Here is a 14,950-nt window from a genome sequence, read left to right as displayed (position 1 = left end):
AGACAAACATGTTTATGGCTTTATCTTATAGAACTCAATATCCCAGTGCTGGGCAAACAGGTTTTGCAGCCGTTTGAGCTAAGATTTTAAAATTATTCACATAATGAAAACCTATACTTTGTTTCAGGCGAGTTTCCCATTCAAATGCATGTAACAGTGAGAAACGCATTGTCTTGGCGAAATAAAGCGTTTTTCAACCACTTCATATAAATCGCTGTAACTTTTGATAGAAGACTCAGACAAACATGTTTATGGCTTTATCTTATAGAACTCAATATCCCCGTGCTGGGCAAACAGGTTTTGCAGCCGTTTGAGCTAAGATTTTAAAATTATTCACATAATAAAACCTATACTTTGTTTCAGGCGAGTTTCCCATTCAAATGCATGTAACAGTGAGAAACGCACTGTCTTGGCGAAATAAAGCGTTTTTCAACCACTTCATATAAATCGCTGTAACTTTTGATAGAAGACTCAGACAAACATGTTTATGGCTTTATCTTATAGAACTCAATATCCCCGTGCTGGGCAAACAGGTTTTGCAGCCGTTTGAGCTAAGATTTTAAAATTATTCACATAATGAAAACCTATACTTTGTTTCAGGCGAGTTTCCCATTCAAATGCATGTAACAGTGCGAAAAGCATTGTCTTGGCGAAATAAAGCGTTTTTGAACAACTTCATATAAATCGCTGTAACTTTTGATAGAAGACTCAGACAAACATGTTTATGGCTTTATCTTATAGAACTCAATATCCCAGTGCTGGGCAAACAGGTTTTGCAGCCGTTTGAGCTAAGATTTTAAAATTATTCACATAATGAAAACCTATACTTTGTTTCGGTCGAGTTCCCCATTCAAATGCATGTAACAGTGAGAAACGCACTGTCTTGGCGAAATAAAGCGTTTTTCAACCACTTCATATAAATCGCTGTAACTTTTGATAGAAGACTCAGACAAACATGTTTATGGCTTTATCTTATAGAACTCAATATCCCCGTGCTGGGCAAACAGGTTTTGCAGCCGTTTGAGCTAAGATTTTAAAATTATTCACATAATGAAAACCTATACTTTGTTTCAGGCGAGTTTCCCATTCAAATGCATGTAACAGTGAGAAACGCATTGTCTTGGCGAAATAAAGCGTTTTTCAACCACTTCATATAAATCGCTGTAACTTTTGATAGAAGACTCAGACAAACATGTTTATGGCTTTATCTTATAGAACTCAATATCCCCGTGCTGGGCAAACAGGTTTTGCAGCCGTTTGAGCTAAGATTTTAAAATTATTCACATAATGAAAACCTATACTTTGTTTCAGGCGAGTTTCCCATTCAAATGCATGTAACAGTGAGAAACGCACTGTCTTGGCGAAATAAAGCGTTTTTGAACAACTTCATATAAATCGCTGTAACTTTTGATAGAAGACTCAGACAAACATGTTTATGGCTTTATCTTATAGAACTCAATATCCCCGTGCTGGGCAAACAGGTTTTGCAGCCGTTTGAGCTAAGATTTTAAAATTATTCACATAATGAAAACCTATACTTTGTTTCAGGCGAGTTTCCCATTCAAATGCATGTAACAGTGCGAAAAGCATTGTCTTGGCGAAATAAAGCGTTTTTGAACAACTTCATATAAATCGCTGTAACTTTTGATAGAAGACTCAGACAAACATGTTTATGGCTTTATCTTATAGAACTCAATATCCCCGTGTTGGGCAAACAGGTTTTGCAGCCGTTTGAGCTAAGATTTTAAAATTATTCACATAATGAAAACCTATACTTTGTTTCAGGCGAGTTTCCCATTCAAATGCATGTAACAGTGAGAAACGCATTGTCTTGGCGAAATAAAGCGTTTTTCAACCACTTGATATAAATCGCTGTAACTTTTGATAGAAGACTCAGACAAACATGTTTATGGCTTTATCTTATAGAACTCAATATCCCCGTGCTGGGCAAACAGGTTTTGCAGCCGTTTGAGCTAAGATTTTAAAATTATTCACATAATGAAAACCTATACTTTGTTTCAGGCGAGTTTCCCATTCAAATGCATGTAACAGTGAGAAACGCATTGTCTTGGCGAAATAAAGCGTTTTTGAACAACTTCATATAAATCGCTGTAACTTTTGATAGAAGACTCAGACAAACATGTTTATGGCTTTATCTTATAGAACTCAATATCCCAGTGCTGGGCAAACAGGTTTTGCAGCCGTTTGAGCTAAGATTTTAAAATTATTCACATAATAAAACCTATACTTTGTTTCAGGCGAGTTTCCCATTCAAATGCATGTAACAGTGAGAAACGCACTGTCTTGGCGAAATAAAGCGTTTTTCAACCACTTCATATAAATCGCTGTAACTTTTGATAGAAGACTCAGACAAACATGTTTATGGCTTTATCTTATAGAACTCAATATCCCCGTGCTGGGCAAACAGGTTTTGCAGCCGTTTGAGCTAAGATTTTAAAATTATTCACATAATGAAAACCTATACTTTGTTTCAGGCGAGTTTCCCATTCAAATGCATGTAACAGTGAGAAACGCATTGTCTTGGCGAAATAAAGCGTTTTTGAACAACTTCATATAAATCGCTGTAACTTTTGATAGAAGACTCAGACAAACATGTTTATGGCTTTATCTTATAGAACTCAAGGTCCCCGTGCTGGGAAAACAGGTTTTGCAGCCGTTTGAGCTAAGATTTTAAAATTATTCACATAATGAAAACCTATACTTTGTTTCGGTCGAGTTCCCCATTCAAATGCATGTAACAGTGAGAAACGCACTGTCTTGGCGAAATAAAGCGTTTTTCAACCACTTCATATAAATCGCTGTAACTTTTGATAGAAGACTCAGACAAACATGTTTATGGCTTTATCTTATAGAACTCAATATCCCCGTGCTGGGCAAACAGGTTTTGCAGCCGTTTGAGCTAAGATTTTAAAATTATTCACATAATAAAACCTATACTTTGTTTCAGGCGAGTTTCCCATTCAAATGCATGTAACAGTGAGAAACACACTGTCTTGGCGAAATAAAGCGTTTTTGAACAACTTCATATAAATCGCTGTAACTTTTGATAGAAGACTCAGACAAACATGTTTATGGCTTTATCTTATAGAACTCAATATCCCAGTGCTGGGCAAACAGGTTTTGCAGCCGTTTGAGCTAAGATTTTAAAATTATTCACATAATGAAAACCTATACTTTGTTTCAGGCGAGTTTCCCATTCAAATGCATGTAACAGTGAGAAACGCATTGTCTTGGCGAAATAAAGCGTTTTTCAACCACTTCATATAAATCGCTGTAACTTTTGATAGAAGACTCAGACAAACATGTTTATGGCTTTATCTTATAGAACTCAATATCCCCGTGCTGGGCAAACAGGTTTTGCAGCCGTTTGAGCTAAGATTTTAAAATTATTCACATAATAAAACCTATACTTTGTTTCAGGCGAGTTTCCCATTCAAATGCATGTAACAGTGAGAAACGCACTGTCTTGGCGAAATAAAGCGTTTTTCAACCACTTCATATAAATCGCTGTAACTTTTGATAGAAGACTCAGACAAACATGTTTATGGCTTTATCTTATAGAACTCAATATCCCCGTGCTGGGCAAACAGGTTTTGCAGCCGTTTGAGCTAAGATTTTAAAATTATTCACATAATAAAACCTATACTTTGTTTCAGGCGAGTTTCCCATTCAAATGCATGTAACAGTGAGAAACACACTATCTTGGCGAAATAAAGCGTTTTTGAACAACTTCATATAAATCGCTGTAACTTTTGATAGAAGACTCAGACAAACATGTTTATGGCTTTATCTTATAGAACTCAATATCCCCGTGCTGGGCAAACAGGTTTTGCAGCTGTTTGAGCTAAGATTTTAAAATTATTCACATAATGAAAACCTATACTTTGTTTCAGGCGAGTTTCCCATTCAAATGCATGTAACAGTGAGAAACGCATTGTCTTGGCGAAATAAAGCATTTTTGAACAACTTCATATAAATCACTGTAACTTTTGATAGAAGACTCAGACAAACATGTTTATGGCTTTATCTTATGGAACTCAATATCCCCGTGCTGGGCAAACAGGTTTTGCAGCCGTTTGAGCTAAGATTTTAAAATTATTCACATAATGAAAACCTATACTTTGTTTCAGGCGAGTTTCCCATTCAAATGCATGTAACAGTGAGAAACGCATTGTCTTGGCGAAATAAAGCGTTTTTCAACCACTTCATATAAATCGCTGTAACTTTTGATAGAAGACTCAGACAAACATGTTTATGGCTTTATCTTATAGAACTCAATATCCCCGTGCTGGGCAAACAGGTTTTGCAGCCGTTTGAGCTAAGATTTTAAAATTATTCACATAATGAAAACCTATACTTTGTTTCAGGCGAGTTTCCCATTCAAATGCATGTAACAGTGAGAAACGCATTGTCTTGGCGAAATAAAGCGTTTTTGTACAACTTCATATAAATCGCTGTAACTTTTGATAGAAGACTCAGACAAACATGTTTATGGCTTTATCTTATAGAACTCAATATCCCCGTGCTGGGCAAACAGAACAGGTTTTGCAGCCGTTTGAGCTAAGATTTTAAAGTTATTCACATAATGAAAACCTATACTTTGTCTCGGGTGAGTTTCCCATTCAAATGCATGTAACAGTGAGAAACACACTGTCTTGGCGAAATAAAGCGTTTTTGTACAACTTCATATAAATCGCTGTAACTTTTGATAGAAGACTCAGACAAACATGTTTATGGCTTTATCTTATAGAACTCAATATCCCCGTGCTGGGCAAACATGTTTTGCAGCCGTTTGAGCTAAGATTTTAAAATTATTCACATAATGAAAACCTATACTTTGTTTCAGGCGAGTTTCCCATTCAAATGCATGTAACAGTGAGAAACGCATTGTCTTGGCGAAATAAAGCGTTTTCGTACAACTTCATATAAATCGCTGTAACTTTTGATAGAAGACTCAGACAAACATGTTTATGGCTTTATCTTATAGAACTCAATATCCCCGTGCTGGGCAAACAGGTTTTGCAGCCGTTTGAGCTAAGATTTTAAAATTATTCACATAATGAAAACCTATACTTTGTTTCAGGCGAGTTTCCCATTCAAATGCATGTAACAGTGAGAAACGCACTAACTGGTGAAATAAAGCGTTTTAATGGTCTTCATAAAAACAGCTGTAACCTTTGATAGAAGACTCAGAAATATATATTTATGGCTTTATCTTATAGAATTCAATATCCCCGTGCTGGGCAAACAGGTTTTGCAGCTGTTTGAGCTAAGATTTTCAAGTTATTCACATAATGAAAACCTATACTTTGTTTCGTGCGAGAACTCCATTCAAATGCATGTAATAGCGAGACGCACTAACTGGTGAAATAAAGCGTTTTTAATGGTCTTCATAAAGACAGCTGTAACTTTTGATAGAAGACTCAGAAATACATATTTTTGGCTTTATCTTATAGAATTCAATATCCCCGTGCTGGGCAAACGGGTTTTGCAGCTGTTTGAGCTAAGATTTCCAAGTTATTCACATAATGAAAACCTATACTTTGTTTCGGTCGAGTTCCCCTTTCAAATGCATGTAACAGTGAGAAACGCACTGTCTTGGCGAAAGAAAGCGTTTTTGTACAACTTCATATAAATAGCTGTAACTTTTGATAGACGATTCAGATATACGTATTCCTGGATTTATCGTATAGAATTCAATATCACCGTGCTGGGCAAACAGATTTGCAGCTATGTGAGCTAAGATTTTCAAGTTATTCACATAATGAAAACCTATACTTTGTTTCGTGCGAGAACTCCATTCAAATGCATGTAATAGCGAGAAACGCACTAACTGGTGAAATAAAGCCTTTTAATGGTCTTCATAAAAACAGCTGTAACTTTTGATAGAAGACTCAGAAATACATATTTATGGCTTTATCTTATAGAATTCAATATCCCCGTGCTGGGCAAACAGAACAGGTTTTGCAGCCGTTTGAGCTAAGATTTTAAAATTATTCACATAATGAAAACCTATACTTTGTTTCAGGCGAGTTTCCCATTCAAATGCATGTAACAGTGAGAAACGCACTAACTGGTGAAATAAAGCGTTTTAATGGTCTTCATAAAAACAGCTGTAACTTTTGATAGAAGACTCAGAAATATATATTTATGGCTTTATCTTATAGAATTCAATATCCCCGTGCTGGGCAAACAGGTTTTGCAGCTGTTTGAGCTAAGATTTTCAAGTTATTCACATAATGAAAACCTATACTTTGTTTCGTGCGAGAACTCCATTCAAATGCATGTAATAGCGAGACGCACTAACTGGTGAAATAAAGCGTTTTTAATGGTCTTCATAAAGACAGCTGTAACTTTTGATAGAAGACTCAGAAATACATATTTTTGGCTTTATCTTATAGAATTCAATATCCCCGTGCTGGGCAAACGGGTTTTGCAGCTGTGTGAGCTAAGATTTCCAAGTTATTCACATAATGAAAACCTATACTTTGTTTCGGTCGAGTTCCCCTTTCAAATGCATGTAACAGTGAGAAACGCACTGTCTTGGCGAAAGAAAGCGTTTTTGTACAACTTCATATAAATAGCTGTAACTTTTGATAGACGATTCAGATATACGTATTCCTGGATTTATCGTATAGAATTCAATATCACCGTGCTGGGCAAACAGGTTTTGCAGCTGTGTGAGCTAAGATTTTCAAGTTATTCACATAATGAAAACCTATACTTTGTGTCGGGTGAGAACTCCATTCAAATGCATGTAATAGCGAGAAACGCACTAACTGGTGAAATAAAGCGTTTTTAATGGTCTTCATAAAGACAGCTGTAACTTTTGATAGAAGACTCAGAAATACATATTTATGGCTTTATCTTATAGAATTCAATATCCTAGTGCTGGGCAAACAGGTTTTGCAGCTGTTTGAGCTAAGATTTTCAAGTTATTCACATAATGAAAACCTATACTTTGTGTCGGGTGAGAACTCCATTCAAATGCATGTAATAGCGAGAAACGCACTAACTGGTGAAATAAAGCGTTTTTAATGGTCTTCATAAAGACAGCTGTAACTTTTGATAGAAGACTCAGAAATACATATTTATGGCTTTATCTTATAGAATTCAATATCCCCGTGCTGGGCAAACGGGTTTTGCAGCTGTTTGAGCTAAGATTTCCAAGTTATTCACATAATGAAAACCTATACTTTGTTTCGGTCGAGTTCCCCTTTCAAATGCATGTAACAGTGAGAAACGCACTGTCTTGGCGAAAGAAAGCGTTTTTGTACAACTTCATATAAATAGCTGTAACTTTTGATAGACGATTCAGATATACGTATTCCTGGATTTATCGTATAGAATTCAATATCACCGTGCTGGGCAAACAGATTTGCAGCTGTGTGAGCTAAGATTTTCAAGTTATTCACATAATGAAAACCTATACTTTGTTTCGTGCGAGAACTCCATTCAAATGCATGTAATAGCGAGAAACGCACTAACTGGTGAAATAAAGCGTTTTAATGGTCTTCATAAAAACAGCTGTAACTTTTGATAGAAGACTCAGAAATACATATTTATGGCTTTATCTTATAGAATTCAATATCCCCGTGCTGGGCAAACAGAACAGGTTTTGCAGCCGTTTGAGCTAAGATTTTAAAATTATTCACATAATGAAAACCTATACTTTGTTTCAGGCGAGTTTCCCATTCAAATGCATGTAACAGTGAGAAACGCACTAACTGGTGAAATAAAGCCTTTTAATGGTCTTCATAAAAACAGCTGTAACTTTTGATAGAAGACTCAGAAATATATATTTATGGCTTTATCTTATAGAATTCAATATCCCCGTGCTGGGCAAACAGGTTTTGCAGCTGTTTGAGCTAAGATTTTCAAGTTATTCACATAATGAAAACCTATACTTTGTTTCGTGCGAGAACTCCATTCAAATGCATGTAATAGCGAGACGCACTAACTGGTGAAATAAAGCGTTTTTAATGGTCTTCATAAAGACAGCTGTAACTTTTGATAGAAGACTCAGAAATACATATTTTTGGCTTTATCTTATAGAATTCAATATCCCCGTGCTGGGCAAACGGGTTTTGCAGCTGTGTGAGCTAAGATTTCCAAGTTATTCACATAATGAAAACCTATACTTTGTTTCGGTCGAGTTCCCCTTTCAAATGCATGTAACAGTGAGAAACGCACTGTCTTGGCGAAAGAAAGCGTTTTTGTACAACTTCATATAAATAGCTGTAACTTTTGATAGACGATTCAGATATACGTATTCCTGGATTTATCGTATAGAATTCAATATCACCGTGCTGGGCAAACAGGTTTTGCAGCTGTGTGAGCTAAGATTTTCAAGTTATTCACATAATGAAAACCTATACTTTGTGTCGGGTGAGAACTCCATTCAAATGCATGTAATAGCGAGAAACGCACTAACTGGTGAAATAAAGCGTTTTTAATGGTCTTCATAAAGACAGCTGTAACTTTTGATAGAAGACTCAGAAATACATATTTATGGCTTTATCTTATAGAATTCAATATCCTAGTGCTGGGCAAACAGGTTTTGCAGCTGTTTGAGCTAAGATTTTCAAGTTATTCACATAATGAAAACCTATACTTTGTGTCGGGTGAGAACTCCATTCAAATGCATGTAATAGCGAGAAACGCACTAACTGGTGAAATAAAGCGTTTTTAATGGTCTTCATAAAGACAGCTGTAACTTTTGATAGAAGACTCAGAAATACATATTTATGGCTTTATCTTATAGAATTCAATATCCCCGTGCTGGGCAAACGGGTTTTGCAGCTGTTTGAGCTAAGATTTTCAAGTTATTCACATAATGAAAACCTATACTTTGTTTCGGACGAGTTCCCCATTCAAATGCATGTAATAGCGAGAAACGCACTAACGTGGTGAAATAAAGCGTTTTTGTACACCTTCATATAAATAGCTGTAACTTTTGATAGACGACTCAGACTCACATATTTATGGCTTTATCTTATAGAATTCAATATCCCCGTGCTGGGCAAACAGGCTTTGCAGCTGTTTGAGCTAAGATTTTCAAGTTATTCACATAATGAAAACCTATACTTTGTTTCAGACGAGTTCCCCATTCAAATGCATGTAATAGCGAGAAACGCACTAACGTGGTGAAATAAAGCCTTTTTGTACACCTTCATATAAATAGCTGTAACTTTTGATAGACGACTCAGACTCACATATTTATGGCTTTATCTTAAAGAATTCAATATCCCCGTGCTGGGCAAAAAGGTTTTGCAGCTTTTTGAGCTAAGATTTTCAAGTTATTCACATAAAGAAAACCTATACTTTGTTTCGGACGAGTTCCCCATTCAAATGCATGTAATAGCGAGAAACGCACTAACGTGGTGAAATAAAGCGTTTTTGTACACCTTCATATAAATAGCTGTAACTTTTGATAGACGACTCAGACTCACATATTTATGGCTTTATCTTATAGAATTCAATATCCCCGTTTTGAGCAAACAGGTTTTGCAGCTGTTTGAGTTAAGATTTTCAAGTTATTCAAAAGATGAAAACTTATACTCTTTTTTTAGTGCGAGAAAAGCACAGGCCGCGGTGTAATGTTGATGGAATCAGCCGGCAACGCAGACCCTGGTGTGGTGAAGATGGCCTCACAGGGAGCAGTGGCCCTGGTGCAATGTGGATGGCCTAAGCCAGCAACGCAGGCCCTGGTGTGGTGAAGCTGGCCTCACAGGGAGCTCTGGCCCTGGTGTAATGTTGATGGCTTCAGCCATGAACACAGGCCCTGGTGAAATGTAGATGGCCTCATTTAACAACACTGGCGCTAATGAAATATGGATGGTATTGGTCAGCACCACACACCCTGGTGTAATGTGGATGGCATCAACGAGCAGCACAAGCCCTGGTGTGGTGATTATGGACTCCCAGGAATCAATTGCCGTGATGTAATGTGGATGGTATAAGCCAGCATCACAGGCTCTGGTGTAATGTGGATGGTAACGTTCAAAACCACAGGCCCTGGTGTAATGTACATGGCATCAACGAGTAGCACAGGCCCTGGTGAAATGTAGTTGGCCTAAACCAGAAAGACAGGGCCCTGGTGAAATGTGGATGGCCTCAGCCAGCAACGCAGGCCCTGGTGTAATGTGGATGGCCTCAGCCAACACAACTGGCCCTGGTGTGGTGAAGTTGGCCTCACAGGAAGCACTGGCCCTGGTGTATTGTGGATGGCATCAGCCAGCACCACAGGCCCTGGTGAAATGTAGATGGCCTTAGCCAGCACCACAGGCCCTGGTGTAATGTGGATGGCCTCAGCCAACACAACTGGCCCTGGTGTGGTGAAGTTGGCCTCACAGGGAGCACTAGCCCTGCTGCAATGTGTATTACATCAGCCAGTAGCACACTCCGTTGTGTATTGTGGATGGCCTCAGCCAGCAATACAGGCCCTGATGAAATGTGGAGGGCCTAAGCTAAAACCACTGTCCCTGGTGAAAATGTGCATGATATCGGTCAGCACAATAGGCCCTATAGCAGATGGCATCAACAAGCAGCAGAGGACCTGTTGGGGTGAAGATGGCCTAACAGGAAGCACTGTCCCTGGTGTAATGTGGATGGTAGAAGCCAGCATCACAGTCCCTGGTGAAATGTGGCCTCAGACAGCAGCACTGGCCCTGGTGTAATGTGTATGGGCTTAGCCAACAACAATGGCCCTGGTGTAATGTGGATGGCATCAGCCAGTAGCACAGGTTCTTGTGTATTGTGGATCGCATCAGCCAGTAACACAAGCCCTGGTGAAATGTGGATGTTTTCCGCCAGCACCACAGGCCCTGGTGAAATGTGGATGGAATCAGCCAGCAGCACAAGCCCTGGTCTTTTGAAGCCCTGGTGTGGTGAAGATGGCCTCCCAAGGAGTACTGGCCGTGGTGAAATACGGATGACATCAGCAAGTAGCAGAGGCCCTTGTGTATTGTAGTGTGCCTCAGGCAGCAACACAGGCCCTGGTGAAATGTAGATGGCCTCAGCCAGCAACACAGGCCTTTGTGTATTGTGGATCGCATCAGCCACCAACACAGGCCCTGGTGAAATGTAGTTGGACTCAACCGGCAACATACGCCCTGGTGAAATTAATTATCCCTGTGCTGGGCAAACAGGTTTTGCAGTTGTTTAAGCTAAGATTTTCAAGTTATTCACATAATGAAAACCTATACTTTGTTTCAGGCGAATTCCCCATTCAAATGCATGTAATCATGTCTTGACGAAATAAAGCGTTTTTGTACAACTTCATATAAATAGCTGTAACTTTTGATAGAAGACTCAGGCACACATATTTATGGCTTTATCTTATAGAATTCAATATCCCCGTGCTGGGCAAACAGGTTTTGATTTTCAAGTTATTCACAAGATGAAAACTGATACTCTTTTTTTCGTGCAAGAAAAGCTGTGGCCATGGTGTATTGTTGATGGAATCAGCCAGTAACGCAGGCCCTGGTGAAATGCAGATGACCTTAGCTAGCAACATACGCCCTGGTGAAATGTAGTTGGCCTCAGCCAGTAGCACAGGCCCTGGTGTATTGTGGATCGCATCAGCCAGCAACACTGGCTCTGTTGAAATGTGCATGATATCGGTGCATGTAACAGTGAGAAACGCACTGTCTTGACGAAATAAAGCGTTTTTGTACAACTTCATATGGTGAAATGTAGTGGGCCTAAGCCATGAACACAGGCGCTGGTGAAGCTGGCATCACAGTCCCTATTGTAATGTGAATGGCCTCAGACAGCAGTACAGGCCCTGGTGAAATGTGGATGGCATCAAGCAGCAACGCAGGCCCTGGTGAAATGTAGAGGGTGTCAGCAAGCAACACAGGCCCTGGTTTGGTGAAGATGGCCTCACAGGGAGAACTGGCCCTGGTGTAATGTGGAAGGCATCAGCCAGTAGCACAGGCCCTGTTATAATGTCGATGGCCTCATCTACCAACACTGGCTCTGGTGAAATGTGCATGATATCGGTGCATGTAACAGTGAGAAACGCATTGTCTTGAATAAAGTGTTTTTGTACAACTTCATATAAATAGCTTGTGAAATGTAGTGGGACTAAGCCATGAACACAGGCGCTGGTGAGATGTAGATGGCCTCAATTGGCAACATACGCCCTGGTGAAATTCAATATCTCTGTGCTGGGCAAACAGGTTTTGCAGCTGTTTGAGCTAAGATTTTTAAGTTATTCACATAATGAAAACCTATACTTTGTGTTGGGCGAGAACTCAATTCAAATACATGGGATCGTAAGAAACGCACTGTCTTGGCGAATTAAAGTGTTTTTCATCAACTTCATAAGGATAGCTGTAACTTTTGATAGAAGACTCAGACACACATATTTATGGCTTTGCCTTATAGAATTCAGCATCTCAGTGCTGGATAAACAGGTTTTGCAGCTGTTTGAGCTAAGATTTTTAAGTTATTCACATAATGAAAACCTGTACCTTGTGTCAGGCGAGAACTCCATTCAAATGCATGGGATCATAACGGTGTGTTCACACCGAACGTGATAGAGTCGGCCAGAGCGTCAGGTTTACATGTAAAGTCAATGGAAAAACGTGATGACACGCGATTGCGGGAATTCGCAATTCGGAAGCAGATTTGCGTCGCGAAAACGCCAAAATGCGGGAAACGCGCGTCAGTGTACCGCGTCTGGCGGGTTTGACTCGCGAAAAAAACCATGTCAGTTTTTGTGTTGCATTTTGTGCAACACAAAAAGTGACCGGCAGCCTCGCCTCTGTCAGTGCGCCCCAGGGCAGCTGTGGCTACAATGTAGCTTGCCATTGCCTGTGTGTGAATGTGTGTGTGAATGGGTGAATGACTGAATGTAGTGTAATGGCGCTTTGGGGTCCTTAGGGACTGAGTCAAGCCCTATACAAAGGCAGGCCATTTACCTTTTCTTTTTTTTTACGGGCGTTTCGGGTCTACCTCTTGAGTTGGAAAAATCTGAACTCCAGCGTCAAATCACGCCACCACAACCAATCAGGAGCGTGGTAACGTGGCTGTGACCTAGGTCAAAGGGGCAGATCCAGCTAAAGCCCTTCATTCTTCAATGGAGGGATGGCTAATCAACGCCGTGGTACGCAGTGTCTATGACTTTTATCATTTTTGAAATATTAATATTTTAGTGAAAAATTTCCCGCGCTTATGTGCCGCACAGTTTTGAGACAAGGGTTACATGTGTTATATCATTTTGTGCATCTGGGTCTGGACTAGAATGCTATGACTTTTGGTGTTTATGACTTTTATAGTTTTTTAAATATTTAGATTTTAGTGCAAATTTTGGCCCATTTCTAGGCCCATGAGAAAGATTCAACTTTTGGCCCCATAGAAACAGATTTCAAACTTCATTTGTGGTGTGTTGGCTCTCTCTAGTGGTATGTCGGGAGTGGTACGGCCTGTCTACCCGTATTTGGATTAGCGTAATGACGAGAATATCAACGGCGCGCACAGCGTCGCTGCTTTCAGGAACCATTGGAAGTTTTAAGGTTGCGCGAACCATTGAATAGTTACGGTAACCGCAAGGGTGTATGCTTGGTGGAAAACTCCATATCCCACAATTCATAGCACGCCTCTACAGAGTCAAACAATGGCGGCCACCACTTCGTTTTATGTCTTTTATTAGTGTTTCTAGGTCACAAAATAAACTTTTAAGATATTTTCAGGTGAGAAAGTAGGTGTGTAAACTTCAAATATATGCTCGTTTTATCAAGAACTCCCAAATTAGCAACCGTTCTCTTACGTGTTGCTGCTAGCTGGCTAGCTACCTAGCGCGGCTAGTGACCCTTCGCTAAAAAGCACATGGGCTTGGCTTTCAATGAGGCAACTCCTTTCACCCCCGATCGCTCGCAAACAGTCTTTGTCTTAGCTGGACTTATTTTTCGTTTATATGGGCCGATGATGCTGGTCGATGTGGAAAAAATAACTGAGTTGTTTGGTGGTGGCTAACGCAGAGCTACAACAGAGGGCAGCTATTCACCGATGTATGACAGAAAGGTCATCCGGGGAAAGAGACATAAGAGGCGGCCGTCGATCGACCGGTGGTGGCTAACGCGGAGCTCAATCGTGGATAAGGGAAACCGAAGGCAGGAGAAGCAGGCGGTGTTCCAGATCTACTGGCGTTTAGATCAACTGGCGTTAGTCGAACAGATGTGTGGCAGACTTGCGTTTCAGGAGCTGCTACCGACAAACCAGCAAAAAAACGCCAAATGTGTCATCTGTGACACATGTGAGGTTATCTCAAACACACTCCGTCAGTCTTGATGCTGTTGAACAACAAAATGTTTAAAAATGTGGCGAGTTTACCTGGTGATATCCTCACGCGTGACGCGATCGCGAAAACAGCAAACAATTAACACCACGCCGATGTTGTTCACGGGACAGCAAGAGTAAACGATCGGGAGACTCTTGTCGTCGTTATCGTTCCCCTCGCACGTTTTATTTGTCCGGTTTCAGCGTTTTTGCTTCACAACTAAAGCGAGCAGTTTACTTTGTGCACTAACATGGACTCGAGTCAACCAGCGCCACCTCTGGCCAAGTGCCACAGCCTACAGCCAGATCAACTTGTGACACACATCTGCAGCACGTTTGAATTCGTGTCATGCACATTTGTACCTTTCAATTGTGTCTGTTTGTGCGTCATGCAAATAAACCTTTGAAATGAATGAAATGACACTAATATTTCACTAGTGTTGTAACATCACATGTCGTTAGCGTAGTCTGTCTGTGTCTTTACTCTGCGAACAAACATTTTAGAGTTGGCTGTTATATACAGTCTGTTTAAGTGTGGTTAATCCAATGAACATTTGTAAGGAGATGGCAGTTACTGTGAATGTACAGCATTTACACAGTGATTAGTAATAAACAGTCAGACAATGACTCTGACAATCTCATT

This window comes from Rhamphochromis longiceps, linkage group LG2, assembly GCF_057381845.1.
Source record: "Rhamphochromis longiceps isolate RC_006_pf linkage group LG2, R_longiceps_female_GT1.1, whole genome shotgun sequence".
Lineage (NCBI taxonomy): Eukaryota > Metazoa > Chordata > Actinopteri > Cichliformes > Cichlidae > Rhamphochromis > Rhamphochromis longiceps.
The sequence above is the reverse complement of the archived record's forward strand: the minus strand, read 5'-3'. Positions refer to the sequence as shown.